The sequence below is a fragment of the Molossus molossus genome, unplaced genomic scaffold (assembly GCF_014108415.1).
Source record: "Molossus molossus isolate mMolMol1 unplaced genomic scaffold, mMolMol1.p scaffold_m16_p_6, whole genome shotgun sequence".
In the NCBI taxonomy this organism is placed as follows: domain Eukaryota; kingdom Metazoa; phylum Chordata; class Mammalia; order Chiroptera; family Molossidae; genus Molossus; species Molossus molossus.
In genome coordinates, this window is record NW_023425399.1 from 46234639 (window position 1) to 46258422 (window position 23784).

Consider the following 23784-nt stretch of genomic DNA (forward strand, 5'->3'; position numbering starts at 1 on the left):
TACAAGAATGCCGTCGATTTCTGTAGGAATAGAGGGATCATATCTAGACATAATAAAGGCCATATATGAAAGACCTACAGCCAACATCATACTCAATGGACAGAAACTAAAAACATTTCCATTAAGAACAGGAACAAGACAGGGATGTCCACTTTCGCCACTCTTATTTAACATTGCACTGGAAGTCTTAGCCACAGCAATCAGACATGAAGAAAAAATAAAAGGGATCCAAATTGGAAAGGAGGAAGTGAAACTGTCATTATTTGCAGATGACATGATATTGTCCATAGAAAACCCTAAAAACTCCATCAAAAATCTATTAGACTTAATAAATGAATTTGGCAAAGTAGCAGTATACAAAATTAACCTCAAATCCTTTTCTAAGAATGTTTACCAATGAGGTCTTCTGGGCACTAGGGCTGCTATCTATGATTAGACTAACCGTAACAAAGTTGAGGGAGACACAATAGGGAGGCAGACGAGGACAAAACCAAGGGAAGACACACAAGACAGAAATTTTTGCTTCGTCCACCTGGCCGCTCCCCGCGCAAGTTAGGACTCACATAGGCTCCATAGCAAGAGTCCTGGAGCATGGTCACTTACACACAATTACATTCACAGTCACACTCACACACTATTTGAATTTTCTTCCAGAAATTTCCTATCCTGAGTGGTGCCTATGCCACTTGGGAGGTGATCAGTTTCCCCTTCCATCCCATTTGTGGGTCTGAATAAACAGAATTTGCCAGATTTGAACCCCACCTTATGTCTTAAGGAGATTCCCAGGAGAGGAGAGGCTGCACCGCATCCAGCCCTATCATTCTCACCCAGATAGAGTGGTCATCCAGAACTCACCTCCAGAGGCTTTTATCAGGTCTTCTTCCATCTTTTGGGGATGTCTTGGTGTCTCCCAGCTGCTCATCAGAAACCCAAGAAGGATCTTCGGGGCCCGGAACTCAGGGTGTGCCTCCCCTCAGATCTATAGGGGTCTAGCAGACAGATCGGGAGAGGCTGCCCATCCTAGACATCTAGCCCTTGGTGTCCCCAAACACCAGGAATCTCTCTGGGGCCTCCAAATGTTGTAACAAGTCAGCGAGATAACCAGAGATGCACAGTTGAATTGTAAAGGAGCACTTTATTACACTGATGGGCTGGGAGTACAGCTTCCTCAGATCCTCAGCGCTCATTCTTCTTGCTCATCTGATTTTAAAGACAGAAGCCCCATCCCCCTTTTGCCTCGCCCCCCAGGGGACCAGTACAGTAGTGGGTGTGACAGTGATTGCAGAAGTCAAAATTAGCATTATTCACTGGGCTCATGATTTGCAGTTTTTTTTAAAAGGATTTTTTTGTTTTTTTATTTAATTAATTTATTTTTGTTACAGATGTTTCTCCTTTGATTTGCAGTTTCTGATCCGAAACTGCAAATACCTCCTAACATGTGGGCCAACTATAACCTTAGGCAAAATTCCTTTACATCTAAGGTTAATTAACCTATATTTGGAAAAATATTGAGGAAGGTCCATTGATGATAAAAATGGAGTCATTTAGTAGCCTTAGCCAAAGGGCCTACATAAGAATGGAATCTAGTTGCCTTAGCCTCGGAACCCAGGTCACTTTGTCACAAATCTAGGTTTGGGTATTAAAAAATATTGCATATATATTGTATATATATAATACTGCATATACATATATATATATACATATATAAAATTTTGGAATATATATATATATATGTATAAAAATTTGGAATAGCAATTCCACTTCTGGGTATTTGTCCAAAGGAAACAAAATCACTATCTACAAAGTATATCTGTACCCACAGTTTTATTGCAGCATTATTCATAATAGCCAGGATAGGGAAACAATCTAAGTGTCCATTGATGGATGACTAAATAAAGAAAATGTGATGCAATGGAATATTATTCATTCACAAAAAAGAAGGAAATCCTGCCATTTGTGACAACATGAATGGACTTTGAGGGTATTATGCTAATTAAAATAAGAAAGAGAAAGACAAATACTGTATGATCTCAACTTATATGAGATCTAAAACAAACAGAACAAAAAGCAAACTCATAGATAGAAAGAATAGATCAGTGGTTTACAGAGGCAATGGGTAGAAGTGGGTGAGATGAGAAAAGGTGTTAAAAAGGTACAAAAACTTCAGTTATGAGATAAGTTTTGGGGAAGTAATGCACAGCATAGTGACTATAGTCAACAATACTGTATTATATCCTGAATATATATATTGCTAAGATAGTAGATCTAAAAGTTCTTATCACAAGAAAACATTTTTTTTTTAACTATGTGTGGTGATAGATGTTAACTAAACCTATTATGGTAATCATTTCACAATACATACATATATCAAATTATTATGTGGTGCACCTAAAACTAATATAATGTATGTCAGTTATATCTCAATATTAAAAAAAACAAAAAACTACTAGAACTGATAAGTTAGTTTAGTTAAGGCCATAATAATGCTGTTGCAATAATCTGATTATTATTTAATAGAAAAGGAATAAATGGGAGACTGGCAGTTTAACACTCCACGTCTGTTCCCTGCTGATCAATGGGGGAAGAGACTGGTCAAAGGCAGTTTAGATGCATGACCAGTAAGGTCTGAGTGATGCTGGATAGTGCCTACCTGTTCATCACACCCGGGAGCTAGCAAGTGGCCAGAATAGGCATGGCTACTGCAAAGGTGAGAAACCTGAATGTTTAATCTCCTAGACAAAAGAAAGTGCACTCCCACCCCCAGCACTTGGCCCTCCTGCCCTCTTGGGATTCCTGTTGTAAGGGCAGCATTTCTTTGTATTTGCCTACATGGCTCATAGCCATGTGGACTCTATACAATGGACTAATGGACTGAATTTATACTGATGCTGATTTGGACCTGGTTTCATCATGGAATGGATACTCTGGACTCTGTCCCTGTCCCTGTTTCTAGTTCTACTGGATCCAGAGCTGCCCCTTTCCAGGACTAGGTTAAGGGAACTGGGATGTTACACCAGGAATATAACTCCATGCCAATAAAATCTGTTCATTCTCCTGTGAGAGTCTTACAAATGTTATTTTTTGAAGATATCATAAGAACCACCCCTTTCCCAGGAGTATTGAGGGAATTTGGCCCCCTGATCCCTTCGGTAACAATAGGATACAAGGTCAATAGAGAAATATCAGTTATATTCCTATACTACAAATGAATTAGAAGTTGATGTATTAAAAAGGTACCATTTACAATAGCACCAAAAAGAAATATTTAAATGTAAATTTAACAAAATATGTGCAAGATTTGTATGCTTACAGCTACAAAACACCGATGAGAGAAATAAAAGCTCTAAAGAAATGGAGAGATATATAATGTTCATTGAAAGGCTCAATATTGCTAAGATGTTACTTTTCCCCACATTGATTTAATACAATTTCAATCAAAATTTCAGAACTATTTATAGAAATTGATAAGCGGATTCTAAACATTTATAAAAAAAAAAAAAGACAAACAATCTAGAAAGCCATGATTTTGAAAAACAAACAAACAAATAAAAACACCAAAACAAAACAAAAGCCACAAAACAACAACAACAACATCAAAACCCCACCAAAGTTGGAAGGACCCAGTTTCTGGTTTCAAGACTTAAAAAACTACAGTAATCAAGACAGTGTGTGACTTTAGTGAAAAGATAGACACATAGATCAGTAGAACAGAATAAGAACTCCAGAAATAGACCCACACATATATTGTCAATAAATTTTTGACAAAAGTGCAAAGACAATTCAATGAAGAAAGGATAGTTGTTGGAAAAAGTGGACAGTCATATGTAATAAAATAAACTTTGATCCATACCTAGCACTCTACACAAAAATCAAGACATAACACAGATCATAGTCCAAAATATATGTAAAATTTAAACTATAAACTTCTAACCATTTCATTTTTTTTTTAATCCTCACCAGAGGACATTTTTGCATTTATCTTCAGATAGAGTGGGAGGGAGAGAGGGGGGAAGAGAGAGAGAGAAACATCGATGTCAGAGAGACACATTGATTGGTTGCCACCCACACGACCCCAACCGGGGCCAGGGACAAACTGCAACTGAGGTATGTGTCCTTAGCAGGAACCAAACCTGGACACTCTGGTCCTCAGGCCGATGCTCTAACCACTGAGCCAAACCGGCCAGGGCTAAACTATAAACTTCTAGAAGAAAACATAGGAGGAAATTTTTGTGACTTTGAATTAGGCAAAGATTTTTTGGATATGCATAATTCATAAAGAAAAAAGATAAATTGTTAAATTTATCCCAAAATATCCCTCAACTGGGGAATGTATAAACAAACTGAGGTACATTCTACAATGGAATACATACAACAACATGTGTGGATTTCAAATACATTATACTGAGTGAAAGAAGCTAGACTCAAAAGGCGACATCCTGCATGATTCCATTATATGTCATTCTGGAAAAGACAATACTATAGTTGACAGAAAACAGATCAGCATAAGATTCGAGATAAAATTCAACTACAAAGCAGTGGAATAAGGGAATTTTTTAAAAATAGAGGGTAATGAAATAATTCTGTATGACTATACATTTGTCAAAACTACACTTAAAAGGGTGATTATACTATAAGTAAATTATACTTAAATTTTTTTTTTTTTGGTATGTGCCCCTAGCGGGAACCGAACCTGGGACTCTCCGGTCCACAGGCTGACGCTCTAACCGCTGAGCCAAACTGGCCAGGGCTATACTTAATTTTTTTTAAAAAAACTTCTACAATGGGAAAAATTCATAAAAGTAGAATTGCTGAGTCATCTCATGTGCATATTTTTTTTATTCAAATGCAAAACTGCCTTCCCAGAAGGTGGTCCATTTAGATCCTCTTTCTCCATTTCTGCCAGATACCACCCATTCTGTGTAGCAATGGGTAAAAAATGATATCTTAAGTTTTCATTTCTAAAAATTTAAGGGAAGCTAAATATCTTTTATATATTTATTAGTTATGAATAGACTTAATTTTTTTCATGTCTGTTTATGTCACTTTTCTGATAAGGTATTTGTCAACTTTTTCTTTTTTGACTTATATGCCCTTTTTGTTTGTTAGGAACAGTAGTGTTTTGCCCTGGCCAGTTTGGCTCAGCGGTTAGAGCGTCGGCCTGCGGTCCAGAGACCAGGGTCCGGTTCCTGCTAAGGGCATGTACCTCGGTTGCAGTTTGTCACCGGCCTTGGTTGGGTCGTGCGGGTGGCAGTCACTCGATGTGTCCCTTTCATATCGATGTTTCTCTCTTTCTCTCTCGCTCCCACTCTATCTGAACAAAAAATGGAAAAATGTCCTCAGGTGAGGATTAATAACAAATTAAAAAAAGAACAGTAGTGTTTTGTTTTGTTTTTTATCACTTGACTTTAGCTTTGTTATTATGGACTCTGTTTTAAAATATTTTGTCACCTTTGACATGACAGGGAAGAACCTGGAGTAAGCGAAATACACCAATCAAAGAGAGGCAAATATCACATGATCTCACTTATTTGTGGAATATAATGAATAAAATAAGTTGATGAACAAAATAGACCCAGAGACATAGAAGTAGAATACAGACATCTCAGAAGAGGAAAATGGGGGGTCCGGGGGGAAGGAAGAGATAAACCAAAGAACTTGTATGCATGTATGCATAACCAATGGACATAGACAACAATGCTGGGGGTGGGGGTGGGATTGGGAGGAGGGTGTCAATGGGGGGAAAAGGAGAAAAATCTGTAGTAAAAATAAATTATAAAATAAATAAATAAAATAAAATATTTCACCAATGCCCTGTCTGGTTTTGCCCAACTGTTAGACTGTCATCCCATGGACCAAAGAGTTGCGTGTTCGAGTCTGGTCAAGGGCACATACCTCGGTTGCAGTTTGACCTCAGTCCTGTTCAGGGTCATGTGGGAGGCAACATGTCCCTCTCATGTAGATGTTTTTCTCTCTCTCTCCCTCCCTGCCACTCTATCTGAAGATAAGTAGAAAAATATCCTTGGGTGAAAAAGATTTAAAAAATTTTTTTTTTACCAATTAGTTATTGTCCTATTTTGTAACTTTTATAATTATTTTAGGGTAGCATCATCAAAGAATATGCTTATAATTACCTATGTGTTTTCTATAACCTAATATTTTATCAAATTTTATAAATGTTCCCTGGATGCTAGAGAAGTGGGTAAATTTCTTTGTCTTAACCTTAGAAGAGAGGGGGGGGGGGAGATGAACCACAGAACTTATATGCATGAATGCATAACCAATGGACATAAACAACAAAGCTGTGGATGGGGCAGGGTGGGAAATGGAGAGGAGTGTGCCAATGGGGGAAACAAAAATAAATTAATAAAAAATTTTCTTTTTCTTTTTTAAAAGAAGTTTCATTAGGTTTACAACAAAACTGAGAGGTAGGTACAGAGGTTTCCTATGTATTTCCTGCCCCCACACATTCATAGCCTGCCCCTTATCAACATCATTCACCAGAATGGTACATTTTTACCAAAGATGAACCTACATGGACACATCATAATCACTCAAAGTGCATAGTTTACTTTAGGGTTCACTCTTGGTGTTGTACATTTTATGTGTTTGGACAAATATAAAATGACATATATCCATACAGAATATTTTCACTGCCCTAAAAATTCTCTGTGCCTTTTCATCTCCCCATTCTCTCATCTCTGGCAAACACTAATCTTTCATTTTATTTTTTCTTTATTAATTTTTAGAGAGAGAGGAAGGGGAGGGAGAAAGAAATAGAAATGTCGATGAGAGAGAACATCGATTGGCCGCCTCCAGCATGCCCCCCACTGGTGATTTGGCCCACAACCTGGGCATGTGCCCTGACCAGAATCAAATGAGTGACCTGTTGGTGCATGGGTTAATGCTCAACCACTGAACCACACCCGCCAGGCAGCACTAATCTTTTTATTGTCTCCATAGTTATACCTTTTAAAGAATGTCATATAGTTGAAATAATGCAATATGTGGCCTTTTCAGATTGATTATTTAACTTAGTAATATGCATTTAAGTTTCCTCCATGACTTTTCATGGTTTGATAGCTAATTTCTTTTTTTTTTTTTTAATCCTCACCCGAGGATATTTTTTCGTTTTTTGTTCAGTAGAGTTGGAGGGAGAGAGAGAGAGAGAGAGAAACATCGATGTGAAAGGGACACATCAAGTGCCTGCCACCCGCACGACCCAACCAGGGCCAGGGACAAACTGCAACGGAGGTAAGTGCCCTTAGCGGGAACCAAACCTGGGTCTCTCTGGACCGCAGGCCGACGCTCTAACCACTGAGCCAAACCGGCCTAGGCGATAGCTAATTTTTTTTTAACCCCGAATAATAGTCATTTGTCTGGATATACTATACTTTACCTACTGAAGAACATCTTGCTTACTTCAAAGTTTTGGTGATAATACATAAAGTTTCTATAAACATTCATGTGGAGGAATGCAAGTATTCAACTTATTTGGATAAATATCAAGAAGCATGATTGCTGAATATTATGGAAGAATATATTTAGTTTTATGAGAAATCACCAATCTGCTGTCCAAAGTGGTTATACCATTTTTCATTCCCATCAGCAATGTATGAGATTTCCTGTTGTTCCACATCATTGTCAGCATTTGGTGGTGTCAGTGCTCTGATTTTGGTCATTCTACTAGGTGTGTATCTCATCATTGTTTTGATTTTCATTTTCCTAATGACATATGACGTGGATCATTTTTTTGTATGCTTGTTTGCCATCTTTATATCTTCTTTGATGAGGTGTCTGTTAAGGTCTTAGACCCATTTCTTAATTGGGTTTTCATATTTTTTAGTTGTAAGAGTTTTTTGTATATTTTGGATAATAGTTCATGCTCAAGTGCATCTTTAGCAAATATTTTCTCCCACTTTGTGGCTTGTCTTCAAATTTTCTTAACATTATCTTTTGCAGAGTGTTACTTTTAATGCTAATGAAGTCTAGCTTATCAATGATTTTTTTCACGGTTCACTGTCTTTGATCCTTTTTAAAAAATATGTTTTTTATTGATTTTTGTATAGAGAGAAAGAAAGGGAGAGGAAGAGAGAGATAGAAACATTAGTGAGAGAGAAACATCAATTGGTTGCTTCCTGCACACCCTCCTTTGGGGATTGAGTCTGCAACCCTGAGCATGGAATTGAACTGGCGACCTCTAGGTGCATGGGACAATGTCCAACCAGCTGAGCCACACCAGCTGGGCACTGTCTTTGGTCTTATATCTAAAAAGTCATCAGCACATAAAGAAAAAAATAAAAGGGATCCATATTGGGAAGGAGGAAGTAAAACTGCCATTATTTGCAGATGACATGATATTATATAAAGAAAACTCTAAAAACTCCATCAAATATCTACTAGAGCTAATAAATGAATTTGGCAAAGTAGCAGGGTATAAAATTAACATCACGAAATTGAAGGCATTCTTATTCACCATTAATGAATTCACAGAAAAAGAAACTTTAAAAAAATCCCATTTACCATTGCAGCAAAAAAAAAAAAAAAAAAAAAAAAAAAAAAAAAAAAAATTAAGATACCTAGCAATAAACTTAACCAAAAAAGTAAAGGATCTGTTTGCAGAAAACTACAGGACATTGAAGAAAGAAATAGAGGAAGATATAAGAAAGTGAAAGCACACACCTTGCTCACAGATTGGAAGAATTAACATAATTAAAATGCCCATATACCCAAAGCAATCTATAGATTTAGTGCAATCCCCATTAAAATGCCAACAACATATTTCACAGAACTAGAACAAACACTCCAAAAGTTTATATGCAACAAACCCCAAATAGCCATAGCAATCTTGAAAAAGAAGAACAAAATAAGAGGGATCACAATACCATATATCAGGTTATACTACAAAGCCACTGTAATCAAAATAGCCTGGTACTGGCACAAGAACAGGCATACAGATCAATGGAACAGAACAGAGAACACAGTGATAGACTCGAGACATTATGCTCAATTAATATTTGACAAAGGTGGCAAGAGCATAAAATGGAGTAAAGACAGCCTCTTTAATGGTGCTGGGAAAATTGGACAGCTACATGCAAAAAAATGAAACCAGACCACCAACTTATGCCATACACAAGAATAAATGCAAAATGGATCAAAGACTTAAATGTGACTTGTAAATCCATAAAAACCCTAGCAGAAAATGTAGGTGACAAACTTTCAGACCTAATATATAGTGGAATTTTCACTGATACAATACCAAAGGCAAGAGAAAGAAAAACATTAATAAATGGGACTACATCAAACTAAAAAGCTACACAACAGAAGAGACAAGCATCAAAATGGAAAGGCAACCCACTATATGGGAGAGCATAATTGCCAAAGATACATCGGATAAGAGGCTAATTTCCAAAATACAACTCAATAAAATAAAGACAAAGAACCCAATTAAAAAATGTGCAGAGGACCTAAATCGACACCTCTCCAAATAAGACAAAGGACCAAGAGACACACACACAAAAAAAATAAAAAATGTTCAATGTCACTCATCATCAGAGAAATGCAAATTGAAATAACTATGAGGTATCTCCTCACACCTACCAGAATGGCTGTCATCAACAATCATCAAACAACAAGTGCTGGTGAGGGTCTGGAGAAAAGGGGACTCTAGTACACTCCTGGTGGGAATGCAGACTGGTGCAGCCACTATAGAAAACAATATGGTGTTACCTCAGAAAATTAAAAATGGAACTGCTGTTTGACTCAGTGATTCCACTTCTAGGAATATATCCTAAGAAGCTTGAAACAAAGCAGAAAGAATATATGTACCCCTATGTTCATAGAAGCACTATTTACAATTGCTAAAATCTGGAAACAACAGCCCAAGTGTTAATCAGTAAATGAGTGGATAAAAAAAGCTGTGGTACATGTACACAATGGAATACTATGCAGCTGTAAGAAAGAAAGGTCTCTTATCCTTTGAAATGACACGGAGGGACCTGGAAGGTATTATGCTAAGTGAAATAAGCCAACCAGAGAAAGACAAATATCACATGATCTCACTTATTTGTGGAATATAATGAACAAAATAAGCTGATGAATAAAATAGACCTAGAAACATAAAATTAGGGTACAGACTGACAATCCTCAGAAGAGGGGTTCGGGGGAGAGGGAAGAAATAACAAAAAAATTATGTGCATATATGTATAACCAATGAACAGAGACAACAATGCCATGTGGAGGGGGGATAAGGAGGAGGGTGTCAATGGGGGAAAAAGGAGAAACATCTGTAACAAAAATAAATCAATACAATAAAATAAATAAAATAAAAATAAAGTAAAAAATAAAAAATAAATAAAAAGTTATCACCAAAGTTGTCTAGGTCTTTTCCTATTTTATCATCTAGAAATATTGTAGTTTTGCATGTTACATTTAGGTCTATGATCCAGTTTGAGTTAATTGTTGTGTTGGATGTAAGGTCTGTATCTAGATTCATTTTTAGGCATGTGGATGTTCAGTTGTTTCAGTTCCGTTTGTTGAAGAGACAATCGTTCCTTCATTATATTACCCTTGCTTTTTTTTTTTTTCTTTACTGATGTTAGAGAGAGAGGAAGGGAGAAGGAGAGGGACAGAAACACCAATGAGAGAAAACATCAATTGGCAGCCTCCTGCACATCCCCCACTGGGGATTGTGTCCCATAACCTGGGCATGTGCCCTGACCGGGAATCGAACTGGTGACCTCTTGGTGCATGGGTCGAAGCTCAACCACTGAGCCACACCAGCCAGGCTGCCCTTGCTTCTTTATCAAAGATACATTGATTATATTTTGAGAGTTCTATTTCTCGGCTCTTAAGTCTGGCCCATTAATCTATTTGTTTATTTCATAAATGCCACACTATCTTGATTATACTGCAGCATTGTCATAAGTCTTGAATTTGGATATTGTTAGTCCTCCAACTTTGTTCTTCTCTTTCTATATTGTGTTGGCAATTCTGAGTCTTTTGCCTATGTTCTTGCTTTATTGCATTAGCAAAGGCTTTCAGCATGATGTTGAAAAAGATTGGTAAGAGAGAACATTCTTTTCTTGTACTTGATCTTGTACTCACTATTAAGTATGATGTTAGCTGTAGAATTTTTGTAGATAGTCTTTAATCAAGTTTAGAAAATTCCCCTGTTTCTAGTTTACTGAGATTTTTATCTTGAATGGGTATTGGATTTTGTCAAATTCTCTTCCTGCATGAATTAAAATGATCATGTGATTTTTTTCTTTTTTAGTTTGGTGGTGATGAAAAAAAAATTAATTGATTTTCAAACATTAAATCAGCCTTTCTTATTTTACTTAAAATTTTTTAATTGAATTTACTGGGGTAGCATTGGTTAATAAAATTAAATATTTTTCAGGTGTATAAGTCTCTAATATGCCATCTGTATATTGTATTATGTGTTCATCACCCAAAGTCAAGTCTCCTTTCATCACCATTTATCTCCCTTTTACCTTCTTCTACATCTCCCCAACCTCCTTTCACTCTGGTAATAATCATACTGCTGTCTGTATCTATGAGTTTTTTGTTTAATCTCTGCACCTTTTTCAGCCAGCCTCCAACCCCCTTCCCCTCTAACAGCTATCAGTCTGTTTTCTGAATCTATGAGTCCATTTATATTTGGTTAATTTTTTCATTAGATTCCACATACAAGTGAAATCATATAGTATGTATCCTTCTCTGACTGGCTTATTTCACTTAGAATAATACTCTACATGTCCATTCATGCTGTCACAAAAGGTAAGATTTTCTTTTGTATGGCCAAGTAGTATTCCTTTGTGTAAATGTACCACTGCTTTTTTATCCACTCGTCTACTGATGAGCACATGGCTACTTCCAAATGTTGGGTATGTAAATAATGATGTAATAAACATGGGGTGCATATAGTCTTTCCAATTAGTGTTTCGGGTTTTTTTGGGTATATTTCCAGAAGTAGAATCACTGGGTCATAAGGTAGTTCCATTTTTCATTTTTTGAGGTAACTCCATACTGTTTTCCACAGTGGTTGTGCTACTCTGCATATCCACCAACAGTGCATGAGGGTTTCCTTTTCCTGGCCAACACCTGTTGTTTGTTGATTTATTGATGGTAGCCATTCTGACGGGTATAAGGTGGTATCTCATTGTGGTTTTAATTTGCATTTCTCTGGGTCACACTGCTTCGACCTGGCTCCTCACAGCTTCACCACAGGGGCAGGTGTGGAGGGGCTCCCTGTCTAACTACTGCAGCTGGGCTGAAGTACTCCAGGCTGGGCTTTCGCTACTGCCACTAAAGAGCCACCACCTGGGCTTGAGGAGGGAAGAGGAGTGGGGTTGAGAGCCTTGAGGCTCGAGTGCAGCATAGAGGGAATCTTCTTAAAGTTTTGACATGCACATATCTTGAGCAGGGGCCAATTTTTTTCCTTGATTTTTAAACTGCCTAGCCTACAGAATTAGAGAAGGAAATTTATAATCAAATGAATGGCATATTAAAAGATGCAGAAGACACCTTAGAGGACTTGCAGTCATATAGAGGAGGTGGCCAAGAAATTTGAGAGGCTATCCAGCATCCAGCAGATAAGAAGCTACAAGAGAAGGCACGGGGTTCTGTTGTTCCACTAGAAGGCAAATTAAATACATTTTATAAATTTTCTAGGAGGTTGGAAGCAGCTTGACAAGTATTCTGCCACCTGAAATCTAGTGTGAGAGTAGGCTCTTGCTAAGCAGCATGCAGAAATTCTTTATTTCACTTGTCGGTTTGATAAACTTAAGATGATATATCCTGCCATACAGAATGATTTCAGCTATTGTAGAAGAACCCTGAGTTGTATGAGAATTAATAATGTTCCAGCAGAAGGAGAAAATGAAGTAAATAATGAATTGGCAAATTGAATGTCTTTGTTTTATGCTGAGGCAACCCCAAAGCTAAAAAGCTCAAGTGATGCCACATTAAAATTTTATAAGAGAATAAAAATTTATCAATAGAAAATACCATGAATTATCTAAGCACCATGGCTATTGTATATAGAGTCATGCTGGAAACAACAGAATATAGAAGCAGATTTACAAATGAAGTTACAGTGTCATTCTGCTTGAGGGTAATGGTGGAAGTCATAATATTCTATGATAATGTACATCTGTGGGAGCATTTGCCAAAACTTCAAAGATTGATATGAAAGGTTGTATCAAAGTTTTTAAGAACCAATCTACTAATAGTGTAGAAGTTCTTCTCAATGCTCTCAGGTACACAACAAAGCATTTGAAAGATGAGACTAGCTCCAAGCAATTAAATCCATGCTGCAATGACACTTCTGGGATGAGCATTTGCTATAGTTGGAAGACAGATTCTGCAGTGACTGAGAATGCAGTTTTTAGTGATTGCAATTATTCTCACATTTACTTTTTTTTTACTTTTTATTTTTTATTGTTGCAATTAATACAGATGTCCATCTTTTTTCCCCATTGACCCCCTCCTTCCTGCTCCCACCCTGTTCCTGCTTTTCCTAACCTAATGTCCATGTTGATTGGTTGTGCATATATGTGTATAAGTTCTTTGGTTTACTCTTCCCACCCCTCCCAACTTCCATCCCTCTGAGGTTTATTAGTCTGTGTTCCCTACTTCCATGACTCTGGATCTCTTTTGCTCAACAGCTTATTTTGTTCATTATGTTCCACAAATAAGTGAGATCATTGGTACTTGTATTTCTCTGACTGGCTTATTTTACTTAGCATAATACTCTCCAGGTCCCTCAGTGTTGTCTCAAAGGGTAAGAGATCCCTCTTTCTTATAGCTGCATAGTATTCTATTTTGTATATATACCACAGCTTTTTTTTTTTTTTATGCATTCATCTACTGATGGGCACCTGGGCTGTTTCCAGATCTTTGCTGTTGTAAAAAGCACTGCTATGAACATAGGGATGCATGCATTCTTTCTGATTGGTGTTTCAAGCATCTTGGGATATATTCCAAGGAGTGGGATCACTGGGTCAAATGGCAGTTTCATTTTTAATTTTTTGAGGAAATATCATATTGTTTTCCATAGTGGCTGTACTAGTCTGCATTCCTATTAGTAGTGTGCTAGAGAACCCTTTTCTCTACATCCTCACCAGTATTTATTGTTTGATGATTTGTTGATGGCAGCCATTCTAAGCAGGTATGAAGTGATATCTCATAGTCTTTTTATTTGCATCTCTCTGATGATTAGAGATGTTGAGCATATTTTTATGTCTCCTGGCTATTTGTATGTGCATCAGATAATGGGTTAATATCCAAAATATATAAAGAACTTATACAGCTGAACAGAAGAAAGACAAATAATCCAATTAAAATGGGCAGAGAGGTCCCAGTTTGATTCCTGCTCAGGGCACATGCCCAGGTTGTCTGCTCAATACACAGTAGGGAGCATGTGGGAGACAGCTGATTGATGTTTTTCTCTTATATCAATGTTTCTATATCTCTCTCCCTTCCTCTCTCTCTATAAATAATAATAATAATAATAATAATAGGCAGAGGGCCTCGATAGTCACTTCTCCAAATAGGATATACAAGTGGCCAAGAGACACAAAAAAATGTTCAACATCACTAATCATCAGAGAAATGTAAATTAAAACTACCAAGAGCTATCACCTCACACCTGCCAAAATTGCTGCCATCAGTAAATCAACAAATAACAAGTGCGGACAAAGATGTGGGGAAAATGAACCCTAGTACACTGTTGGTGGAAATGCAGCCTGTGCAGCCACTGTGGAAAAGAGTAGGGAGTTTCCTCAAAAAATTAAAAATGGAATTACCATTTGACCCAGCAATCCCACTTCTGAGAATATATCCTAAGAATCCTGGAACACCAATCCAAAAGAATATATGTAACACTATGTTCATAGCAGCATTATTTGGAAACAGCTCAAGTGCCCATCAGTAGATGAGTGAATAAAAAAAAAAGCTGTGGTACATTTACACAATGAAATACTATGCAGCAATTAAAAAAAAAAAAAAAAAAAGATGGTCCTGGAAATTATTATGCTAAACAACATAAACCAGTCAGAAAAAAACAAAAATCCCTTATATGTGGAATGTAATGAATGAAATAAACTGATGAACAAATAGGTCCAGAGACATGAAGCATGCAATAAACTGACAGATCTCAGAGGGAATGTGGAGGGCAGGAAGAGAATAACCCAAGTATTTATATGCATATATGCATAGCCCATGAACACAGAAAATACTGTGGTAAAAGCCAGTAGTGAGGCAGGAGCCATGCAAAGGGGGACAAATTTAGGGAATATGGGGGACATCTGTAATAAAAATAAATTTAAAAAAACTGTGACGTATGCACTGGCCAGGTGACTCAGTTGGAGCATCATCCAGTACACCAAAAAAGGCTGTGAGTTTGATTCCCGGTCAGGGAACATACTTAGGTTGCAGGTTTGATCCCAATCAGGGCATGTACAGGAGGCAACTGATTGGTAATTCTCTCTCTCCCTCTCTTCCCTCCTTTCTCTCTAAAACATATCCTTGAGTGAGTACTTCAAAAACTGTGATTTGTATGTAGAGTATGATATATGCATGTTCATGTTTAAAGAATGACTGTTAATAAAATAAAAGTCAGCTTTCATTTTCCTAAAATGTTTGCATTTCTTTGATGATTAGGGATGTTGAGCATATTTTTATGTATCTATTAGCCATCTGTATGTCCTCTTTGAATGAGTGTCACAATATTCCAGCCCTCTGCTTATTTTTTATTGGATTGTTTGATTTTTTGGTGTTCAGTTTTTTAAAAAAAATCTTTATTGTTGGATGTAAAATGTATTACAAATGTTCCACATTTTTCCCCCATTGACCCCCTCTTCCCCACTCCCGCCCCCTCCCACCTTTTCCCACACTATTGTCTGTGTCCATTGGTTATGCATATAAGTTCTTTGGTTTATTTCTTCCCATCCCCCCCAACCCCTTTCCCTTTGAGGTTTGTCAGTCTAGCAATAAATTTGTACTTCTTAATCCCTTCACCTTTTTCACCCATTCCCCAACCCCCCTCCCAACTGGCAACCAACAAAATGTTCTCTGTATCTATGAGAATGTTTCTGTTCTATCTGTTCATTTTTTTTGTAGATTCCATTGTTGATAGATATGTATTCATTGCCATTTTGTTTGTTCATACATTTTATCTTTTTCTTCAGAAAGACCCATCATCATTTCATATAATAACGGTTGGGTAGTGATAAACTCCTTTAACTTTTTCTTGTCTGGGAAACTCTTTATATGGCCATTGATTCTAAATGACAGCTTTGCAGGATAGAGTAATCTTGGTTGTAGGTTCTTGCTTTTTATCACTCTGAATATTTCTTGCCACTCCCTTCTGGCCTGCAAAGTTTCTTTTGAGAAATCAGCTGACAGCCTAATGGGAACTCCCTTGTAGGTAAGTAGCTGCCTTTCTCTTGCTGCTTTTAAGATTGTCTCTTTGTCTTGAACCTTTTGCATTTTGATGATGATGGGTCTTGGTGTGGGCCTCTTGGGGTTCATCTTGTTTGGGACTCTCTGTGCTTCCTGGACTTGTATGTCTGTTTCCTTCACCAAGTTAGGAAAGTTTTCTGCTATTATTGTTTCAAACAGGTTTTCGATTTCTTGTTCTCACTCTTCTTCTGGCACCTCCAAGATGCGAATGTTGGCACACTTAAAGTTGTCCCAGAGGCTCCTTACACTATCCTCATTTTTTTGGATTCTCTTTTCTTTTTGCTGTTCTGATTGGGCATTTTTTGCTTCCTTATATTCCAAAGTGATGGTTTGCTCCTTGGATTTACATACTCTATTATTGAAGCTGTGTAAATTATTCTTTATTTCAGTTAATGCCTCCTTCAATTCTAACTGTGTATCCATGATTTCTAACTGGTCCTTTTTTATGCTCTTGAGGCCCTTCCTAAGTTCACTGAGGTCCTCACTAAGTTCATTGAGCATCCTTATAAGCAGTATTTTGAACTAAGTATCTGTTAGGTTGCTTATCTCCATTTCGCTTAGTTCTTTTATTGGGGTTTTGTTCTGTTCTTTCATTTGGGACCTGTTTCTTTGTCTCCTCATTTTGGCTGCCTCCCTGTGTTTGTTTCAGTGTATTACTTAATGAGAGGTATGGGGCTTGCTGAGACCAGATGCTGCTCGTTTGAAAGAATTTAGGAAAAACCTGAAGCAGGATCCAAGACAGGCCAATCCTATGGTTAAGCAAGTGGCAACAGCTTGGGTGGGCTTGAAAGTTGGGTGGGGCGGGGCGGGGCTACCAGTGTAAGCCAGGTTGCTGGAGTCCCAGATATGGAGACTGTCTGCCGCCCCCGGGAAGGGCTTACCAAAGGAACAAAGGGCTCTGACAGCACGTTTGTCCCGGAGAAAGCCCCATCTCCAGCCCTCGCTCCAGTGCCAAACAGCTCAGTTCTTCCCTGTATGATCTGGTGTCCCTCAAGCTGCCTCCCCTCCAAGCTTAGAGGGAGAGAGTCCGACAAGTCTGTGCGTGGGCCCTTTAAGGAGCTGCCTGGGGCTCCAGCCACTTCAGCTTCCCTGAGCCTCAGTTCCTTCTGGTTTTTCCAGCCAGAAGTTATGGGGACTTCTCTTCCTGGCACTGGAACCCTGAGCGGGGCACCTGGTGTGGGACGGGGACCCCTCAGTCCTCAGGAAGGACCTTCCGAGGGAGCCTCCTGATTTTTATCTGCCACACTTGGGTGTGGGACCAGCCCATCGCATCGCCGCTGCTGCCCCTCGCGCCGCTGCCCCTCCTACCAGTCTGGATGTGGCTGCTGCTTTAATTTCGTAGTTGTAGGACTTCCATTCAGCTTGATTTCAGGTGGTTTTGAATGATAGTTGTTCTGTAGTTTAGTTGTAACTTTGATGTGGTTGTGGGAGGACGCGATACTCTGTTTACCTACGCCGCCATCTTGACCGGAAGTCTGGTGTTCAGTTTTATACATTCTTTATAAATTTTGGATATTAACTGCTTATCAGATGTATCACTGGTGAATATGTTCTCCCATTCAGTGGATTGTTTATTCATTTTGTTGATGATTTTCTTTGCTGTGCAAATCTTTTTAGTTTGATGTAGTCCCATTAGCTTTATTATTATTATTATTATTTTTTATCCTCATCCAAGAAAATTTTTCCATTTATTGTTTAGATAGAATGAAACAGAGAGAGAGAGAGAGAAACATCGACACGAAAGGTACATATTTAGTGGCTGCCACCTGCACGACCCAACCAGGGCCAGGGACAAACTGCAACAGAGGACGTGCCCTTAGTGGGAACCGAACCCGGGTCTCTCTGGACCACAAACTGATGCTCTAACCGCTGAGCCAAACCAGCCAGGGCCCATGCCCATTAGCTTTTTAAATTTTCTTTTGTTTTCTTACCCGAGGAGACATATCAGAAAAAATATTGCTATGAGAAATGTCTGACATTTTACTGTCTGTGTTTTCTTCTAAGATTTTTATTTTTTTAAGTTTATTCTTGTGTATGGGTAATAAGATGTTCTTGTTTTATTATTTTGCATGTATCAGTCCAATTTCCCCAACACCATTTATTGAATAGACTATATTTACCCCATTTTATATTTTTACCTCTTTTGTCAAATATTAATTTATCATAAAAGCATCGGTTTATTTCTGGGCTTTCTATTCTGTTTCATTGATTTATATGTCTGTTTTGTGGCTGATACCTTGTAGTAGTTTGATATTAGGCAGCATGATTCTTCCAGTTTTGTTCTTCTTTCTCAATTGCTATGGCTATTTGGGGTCTTTGATGGTTCCATATAAATTTTTGGAATATTTATTCTAGTTCTGTGAAATTTACCATTGGTGTCTTGATAGGACTGTGTTGAATCAATAGATTGTTTTGGGTAGTATGGACATTTTAAGGTGTTAATTCTTCCTATCCATAACCATGGTATATGCTTACATTTATTTGTATCTTCTTCAGTTTCTTTCTTCCATGTCCTATAATTTTCCAAATACGATCTTTTACATTCTTGGTTAAATTTATTCCTAGGTCTTTTATTTATTTATTTTTTGATGCACGTATAAGTGTGATTGTTTTTTCAGTTCTTCTTTTCTGATAGTTCATTACTGGTGTATAAAAGTGCAATCAATTTCTGGATATTTATTTTGTATCCTGTTAGTTTACTGAATTTATTGATCAGTTTTAGTAGTTTTTTGATAGATCTTTAGGGTTCTCTATATACAGTATTATGCTATCTGCAAACAATGACAATGTTACTTCTTTCTTTCCAATTTGGGTGCCTTTTATTTCTTCTTCTTGTCTGATTGCTATGGCTAGGAATTCAAGTACTATGTTGAATAAGAGTGGTGAAAGTGGACATCCCTGTTTGTTCTTGATCTTAAGAGAAATGCTTGTAGTTTTTCTTTTCATTGAGTATGATGTTAGCTGTAGATTTGTCATATATAGCCTTCATCGTGCTTAGGTATGTTCCCAGTTCTCACTTTGCTGAGAGTTTTTGTCATAAACAGGTGCTGTATTTTTTTTTTTTCTTTTCTGATTTTAGAGAGAGAGGAAGGGAGAGAGGGAGAGAGAGACAGAAACATCAATGAGAGAGAACACTGATTGGCTGCTTCCTGCACGCCCCCCACTGGGGATTGAACCCACAACTTGGTCATGTGCCCTGACCAGAAATCAAACAGGTGACCTCTTAGTGCATGGGTCAATGCTCAACCACTGAGCCATACCACCTGGGCTGGGTGCTGGATTTTATCAATGCCTTTTCTGTGTTTAATGATATGACCATGTGATTTTTATTCTCTATTTTGTTATGTGGTGTATCACGTTTATTGATTTGTGGATATTTACCAATCTTGCACCCCTGTAATAAATTGTACTTGATCATGGTGTATGACCTTTTTAATGTATTGCTGGATCTGGTTTGCTAATATTTTGTTGAGGATTAACATCTATGTTCAACACAGATATCAGCCTATAATTTTCTTTCTTTGTAGTGTTCTTATCTGGTTTTGGAAGTAAGATAATGTTGGCTTTGTAGAACCAGCCTTTCATAACTGGAATAAAATCTACTCCGTCATGTTGTATGCTTTTTAAAATATTCTTTTGGATTTGATTTGTCAATATTTTGTTAGGATTTTTACTTCCATATTCATAAGAGATATTGGTGTTTAGTTTTCTTGTCTTGTAATGTCTTTTTTGGTTTTGGTATTGGGGTAATGGTGGTCAGAGAGAATGAGTCAGGAAGGGTTCCTGATGCTTTTATCCTCTGAAAGAGACTGCAGATAATTGGTGTAATTTTTTCTTTAAATGATTGCTATAATTCACCAGTGAACCCATCTGAGCCTGGTTCTTTTTGTTGTAGAAAGTTATTAATTATTGATTCACTTTTTAAAATGTAGGCATGTCTATTCAGATAATCATTTTTCTGTGTGACTTTAGGCAGATTGTGCCTTTCAAGGAATTGGTCTATTTCATTTAGGTGATCAAATTTGTGATCATAAAGTAGTTCATTGCATTACTTTATTATTATTATTATTATTATTGATTGATTGATTTATTTTTGTTGCAGATGTTCCCCCCCCCTCCCCCCATAGACACCCTTCCCCAACCCCAGCATTGTTGTCTCTGTCCACTGGTTATGCTTACATACATATAAGTTCTTTGGTTTATCTCATTTTTCTCCATACCCCCTTCTCTGAGGTCTGTCATTCTGAACTGTACTCTTTTCTATGTCTCTAAGTCTATTTTATTCATCAGCTTATTTTGTTCATTATATTCCACAAATAAGTGAGATCATGTAGCATTTGTCTTTCTCTGATTAGCTTGTTTTGCTTAGCATAATGCTCTCCAAATTCCTCTATGCTGTCTCAAAGAATAAGAGATCTTTCTTTTTTACAGCTGCATAGTATTCCATTGTGTACTTGTACCACTGCTTTTTTATCCACTCATCTACTAATGGACATTTGGGCCATTTCCAGATCTTAGCTATTGTAAATAGTGCTGCTACGAACATGGGGGTACATATATTTTTTCTGATTGGTGTTTCAGGCTTCGTAGGGCATATTGCTAGAAGTGGGATCACTGGATCAAATGGCAGATCAATTTTTAATTTTTTGAAGAAACACCATATTGTTTTCCATAGTGGCTGCACCAGTCTGCATTTCCATCAACAGTGTGCTAGAGTCCCCTTTTCTCCACACCCTCACCAGCACTTGTTTGATGATTTGTTGATGGCAGCTATTCTGGAAGGTGTGAGGTGATACCTCATTGTTGTTTTAATTTGCATCTCTGGTGGTTAGTGATGTTGAGCATTTCTTCATATGTTTCTTGGCCATTTGTATGTCTTTTTTTTGAGAGGTGTCTATTTAAGTCCTCTGCCCATTATTTATTATTATTATTATTTATTTATTTTTGTTACAGATGTTTCTCCTTTCCCCCCATTGACACCCTCCTCCCCCTCCCTCCTCACCCCATCCCCAGCTTTGTTGTCCATGTCCATTGGTTATGCATACATGTGTATAAGTTCTGTGGTTTATCTAATGCCCCAACCCCCTCTTCAGGGGATTGTGAGTTTGTACCCTACTTCCATGTCTTTGGGACTACCCTGTTCCTCAGACTGCTATGTTCATTATATTCCACAAATAAGTAAGATCAAATATAATATTTGTCTTTCTCTGCTTGGCTTGGTTCACTTAGGATAATACTTTCCAGGTCCTTCCATGTAGTCTCAAAGAATAAGAGAGCTTGCTTTCTTATAGCTGCATAGTACTCCACTGTGTATATGGACCACAGCTTTTTTATCCATTTGTCTACTGATGGACAGTTGGGCTGTTTATAGATCTTAGCTATTATAAATAGTGCTGCTATGAACATGGAGGTATATATATTCTTTCTGATTGGTGTTTTAGGCTTCTTAGGGTATATTCCTAGAAGTGGGGTCACTGGGTCAAATGGCAGTTCCATTTTTAATTTTTTGAGGTAACACCATAGTGTTTTCCATAGTGGCTGCACCAGTCTGCATTCCCACCAGCAGTGTACTAGAGTCCCCTTTTCTCCATACTCTCGCCAACACTTGTTGTTTGATGATTTGTTGATGGTGGTCATTCTGACAGGTGTGAGGTGATACCTTGGTGTTGTGTTAATTTGCATCTCTCTGATGATTAGTGATGTTGAGCATTTTTTTTATGTCTCTTGCCATCTGTATGTCCTGTTTGGAGCAGTGTTTATTTAGGTCCTCTGCCCATTTTTAAATTGGGTTCTTTATTTTCCTTTTGTTGAGTTGTATGAGCACTCTATATATTTTGGAAATTAACCCCTTATATGATGTATCATTGGCAATTATGCGCTCCCATCTTGTGGGTTCCCTTTCCATTTTGATGGTTGCTTCTTTTGCTGTGCAGAAACTTTTGAGCTCGATGTAGTCCCATGTGTTCATTTTTTCCTTTGTTTCTCTTGCCTTAGGCGTTATATCAGTGAAAATTCTGCTGCATATGATGTCTGAAATTTTGTTGTCTACATTTTCTTCTAGGATTTTTATGGGTTCATGAGTCACATTTAAGTCTCTTATTCATTTTGAGTTTATTCTTGTGTATGGTGTAAGTTGGTTGCCATTTCTCGGCCTGCTGGGATCAGTGCAATGCTATGAAACTGCAAGCACATGCTGCTTGGAGTGAGGGGGAGATTTGCAAGGTAGCAAATGCTCCAGAACTCTGGACATAGTCCCATTTATTTGCAGGCTGGTACCCCCAGGTCACAAATGGATTTCAGTAAATTATTTTCTTGAGATGGCATTACTGCATATACCCTAGCTTTGTCTCTTGCTTTTTACAGGCATAGACCTTGAAGCCAAAAGATAACAAACTTATTCACTTGCAAATGAAACGCTCAACACACCTGGGTGGCCAAGTCCCCCCCACTCCCGCCCCCCACCAGGTTTCCAAGAATGTATTAACACAAGGTTTAAAAACATCCATCTTATTCATCTTCTGACCCCTAACCCCACATCGGTGGTCTAGTTTTATTTTTCTGCATGTAGTTGTCTAATTTTCCCAACAGCATTTATTGAAGAGACTGTCTTGACTCCACTGTGTGCTCTTGCCACCTTTGTCAAATACTAATTGTGTATAATGTCTTGGGTTTATTTCTGGGTTCTCTGTTCTGTTCCACTGATCTATATGCTTGTTCTTGTGCCAGTACCAGGCTGTTTTGATTACAATGGCTTTGTAGTATAACTTGATATTTGGTATTGTGATCCCTTCTACTTTGTTCCTTTTTCAAGATTGTTGTGGCTATTCGGGGTCTTTTTTTGGTTCTATATAAACTTTTGAAGTATTTGTTTTAGTTCTTTAAAATATGTCATTGGTATTTTGATGGGGATTGCATTGAATCTGTACATTGCTTTGGGTAATATGGACATTTTAATGATGTTAATTCTTCCAGAGCAAGATAGGTGCTTCCACTTTTTTATATATTCTTCTATTTCTTTTCAATGTCCTGTAGTTTTCTGCATATAGGTCTTTTACTTCTTTGGTTAAGTTTACTCCTAAGTATCTTAATTTTTTTTTGCTGCAATAATAAATGGGATTTTTTTTTTTTTATTTTCTCTTTTTGCGAGTTCATTATATGTGTATAAGAATGCCATCTATTTTGTTGTTTTTATCCTTACCCAAGGAAATTTTTGCATTTATCTTCAGATAGAGTGGAGGAAGGGAGGGAGGGAGGGAGGGAGGGAGGCGGGAGGGGGAGAGAGAAAGAGAGAGAGGGAAACATCAATGCGAGAGAGACACA

At 37.7% G+C, this 23784-nt stretch overlaps 1 pseudogene; it reads left to right on the plus strand.

Annotated features, from left to right (window-relative positions):
* Window positions 1-23784, plus strand: part of LOC118619186 — a 149632-nt pseudogene that overhangs the window by 16396 nt on the left and 109452 nt on the right.